The sequence below is a fragment of the Spinacia oleracea genome, chromosome 1 (assembly GCF_020520425.1).
Source record: "Spinacia oleracea cultivar Varoflay chromosome 1, BTI_SOV_V1, whole genome shotgun sequence".
NCBI classification, from domain to species: Eukaryota; Viridiplantae; Streptophyta; class Magnoliopsida; order Caryophyllales; family Amaranthaceae; genus Spinacia; species Spinacia oleracea.
This window is the reverse complement of record NC_079487.1, coordinates 785132-789002: the sequence shown is the minus strand read 5'-3', so window position 1 is coordinate 789002 and position 3871 is coordinate 785132. Positions and strand designations below refer to the sequence as shown.

The 3871-nt window shown below is 34.9% G+C and overlaps 1 long non-coding RNA gene across 1 annotated transcript; it reads right to left on the bottom strand.

Annotated features, from left to right (window-relative positions):
* Positions 1 to 690: 690 nt before the first annotated feature.
* LOC110777584 (uncharacterized) lies at positions 691 to 2435 on the bottom strand. Its single transcript, XR_002530479.2, has 3 exons — positions 2360 to 2435; positions 1789 to 1848; positions 691 to 855 (listed from the first exon to the last, which is right to left on the bottom strand). It is a non-coding gene; the product is annotated as an uncharacterized lncRNA (long non-coding RNA).
* Between the last annotated feature and the right edge of the window lie 1436 nt (positions 2436 to 3871).

Sequence of the window (3871 nt, the reverse complement as noted above, 5' to 3'; positions counted from 1 at the left end):
AGTGAACCCGGCCTGAATTTTAACCGATCCAAACTTGACACGAATCCGAAGTTAACTGCTACAAGTCTGACTCAACCCTACTCGTTAAGACCCGTACCCGAAATTGTACCCGACTAGAAAAGACCCGACTCGAACCCGTCCTACACCGATTGAAAAAAAAACCCGACAAATAATCAAGTTTACCGAACCCGACCTGCACCCGGGTGATAGAATGATCCACCCAGATCATTATCCGAGATCCGAGATGACTAAATGAGGTAATATAGTCAAGGTTAATGATATCCCAGACTATAACATCTACTCAGTGAAAACTGATCCGAACCGAGAAACCGACCTGAAACGACGATCTGTATTTTTAAGGACCAGGGCTCGACCTGACTCGAAATGTTGTTAAAATAGGAAACCTGCAACCGTCCGTATCCAATCCGTTAAAACCGACGAACGATTTCTACCCGTTAATGCATGACTCGGACCCGAACTGACACCCGACCGAGATATAACCGATAACAGAACTGAGTCAACTGACCCGACGGAAAAATGTGTAACACTCCCAAAATTTAGACCTTTTATATAATCAAAAACCCTATTTTTATTTCATGAAATCATCGTCCAAACCTTGGGAGTGTCGCTGCTACATTTATTCTCCTTAGAAAATAAATGCAAAGCAACAAAACAATTAAAACCATTAAGTTCAAAATTAACTAAGTGGTCTAAAGGTGGCCAATAAAATATTACAACCAATTAATCCCCATAAAGTAAATAACAAAATCTAACTTAAACCGAAATAGAAATTGTCTCTTAACTAGGTGGTTATTCTAAGCGTCTCTTCACTCGTAGCCAAGTACCTTTACCAACCTGCAAAAATAAATAGAAAAGAGACAAAAGAGACGAACTCCCTAAAATCAGATAAACTGAGTAATTCCAACTCCATCCCGTAAAATAAATAATTTTAGTTTTGAAAACGTTTTAAGTATATCAAATAAGTAAATAAGCAAATAAGCAACAAGTGTCAATTTAATAGTTCAATTATTAAAGTTATCACATAAAATCAATATTAATTAAGTGAGGGGAAGAGAACGCTAAGGGTCGCGCGTAACCTTTGAAAATGGCCAAAGTAAGATGAGTACAGAATGTCCCTAGTGTGCACACCCCTCATTAATTAACTATGGGTCTCCGCGACCGCGCACCAATAGAATTAGGAGGAAGACTAAGCAGAAAGTTTAATACAGAATAATAGTAACGACTAGAAGCCTATCGGGTCTCCACTAAAGTGCACCGATATAACAACATCTAGAAGGACAACCTGTTCCTAACCCTTACGGGCTTTCACTCGGAGATTACACTTTACGTTATTATTGTTTTAATAAGATTCACCAACATAAATAATACCAGTAGTCATAATAAAATTTTACCCAGACTACAGTCCAACCTTAACGCTTTTACTTCAACTCTTAATCCACTAGTGCAACTCTTTACAAAATTTACCATACTCCAACAGTACATTACCCACTATTGTCGGTATTCAAGTAGCTGACACTTAACTATATGATACCTACATTCTAATTTGTAAGATATAGGCACTACAGTACTACTATATTCATAACTAGAGTATTGTGCGTACTGTAATTAATCTTTTCTTAATTTTATTAATAATAAAAAAAATACTGATTAACTCAAATTACATAATTCGTATACAAACACTTAATCTCCCTATCACATAATAACACAAAGACATGTCCAAAATATTTTTACTAATGGGACCTAAAGATGATGGACATTGAAAATTACCTCAAACGCATATATCACGAACTAGTAACTCACTTCCAAATCAATGGTGTAACCCCTCATCTACAATTAAATAAAACCTCTGATTAATCTACTATAACAATTAGCTAGAAGCCGCAAATATCTTTCGATTAGGATTAATAAACAAGTCGTCTTTATTTTTTTTATTTTTTTTGACATAGGTCGTCTTTATTTTGTAAAACGATACAAACCATTTAGATATCTGAATTGGCCGGAAATTCTAAAAACCATTAATATGTCAATCATTTTTTGTCGAAATCAAGGTAGCATAAAACATGTATAATGATTTGATTAAAACGGCAAAAACAAAAACTCAATGCTGGAATGTTATATTTTTTATAAAATAGACAAAATCAATTTCTTTAGTTTAAACTATTGTACTATATTTTAAAGGATAGAAGTACAGAAAGCCCAAGCTAATTTTCCTTGATAAAATTTGTTAATAGGTTTCATAATTTGTAGAAAACTAGACAATAAAAAAAATATCTTATCAAGAATTTGTATAATCTCAACAATACGGAAAGTAAGGGTAAAGGTTCAAAAGGAGACTCACGCAAACTGAAGGAACAAGGAACAAAATCAACGACGAGGCAACTACGACCGACGATGGACCAAGTCGCACATGTAGGCTTTATTTGGTTGGGAGGAATTGGAAGGAAAGGAAAAGAAAGGAAAGGTAGCTGTCAGTTATATTTCATTTCTTATCCCTTCATTTCTTTCCCTTAAACCAAACGCAGGAAAATAAAATCTATTTCCCTTCCCTTCTTTTCCTTTCTTTTCCCTTCCTTTCCTTTACTAATAATGAACTAAATAGGGCCGTAATCAAGAAATCAGGAAACAACGCGTAGGTTGTCAAGCATTAATGGTGGAGGATTGCAAGGTTGGTGATGGTGAGCATGGAAAAGAAAGAGAAACAAAGGCATCTTGAGTCAAAGTGCTAAGAAGCGGCATAATAGAGTTAGAAATAAGAATGGAACTAGGTTTAGGGTTAATCAAAGGAATTAAGTTTAAAAAGAATAAATAAATAAAATCTGAAAGACAATTATCTTAAATTCATTTATTTAAAATTAGAAAATCTTTTAAAAATAAATTCACGAATCAACATAAATTACTAAAATAATTTATCATAAAATACTCAAAAGTTTGGGGTATTACAAAATGACCCAAACCTGATTATAACCCGATAAAATCTGTTATTGACCCAACTCGTGACAACCCGTTACTTGATTTTACGCGACCTGTTGACCACCCGATTTGTCATTGTCCTAACTAATACTTCCTCCGTTTCAAAAAAATCTTTACGCTTTGAAAAATGTGTCCAAAAATCAAAACTTTGACCATAAATTCTCACTATTATATCTATCAAAAATTACCATGAGACATCTTGTTAGATTCATCTCGAAATGTATTTTATAAATATCAACTTTTTATAATTTTGTGTCATACGAAATTGGATATATTAATGATCAAACATTGCACCGGAGTCCGAGCAAATAGTAACTGTAAAGATTTTTTTGAAACGGAGGTAGTAATAACTTAAATCAAGTTCATATTTTTTTTATAATTTGAAAAGTGTTAAACCAAATTTAACCAAATTTATAAAAGTTAATTATAAGGTTTAAACTAGATAATGCCTGATAGTTATCGGACCTGATCTTAACCTGTTTTCGTTAGTGAACCCGACCTGAATTTTAACCGATTCAAACTTGACACGAATCCGAAGTTAACTGCTACAAGTCTGACTCAAACCCTTCTCGTTAAGACCCGAACCCGAAATTATACCCGACTAGAAAAGACCCCACTCGAACCCGACCTACACTGAATGAAAAAATAACCCGACAAATAATCAAGTTTACCGAACCCGACCTACACCCGGATGATAGAATAATCCAACCAGATCATAATCCGAGACCCGAGGTGACCAGACCCAAATGAGACTCGAGTAATCGTTTTGACCGCCGTAGTGAGTAGATGTCGCTATAATTTTCTCCCACATTTGATCATGGTGTCAAAGTGTTAAGTGCGCAGGCGGGGTGGCCCTAGGCCCAGCGTTGGAGACCCAATT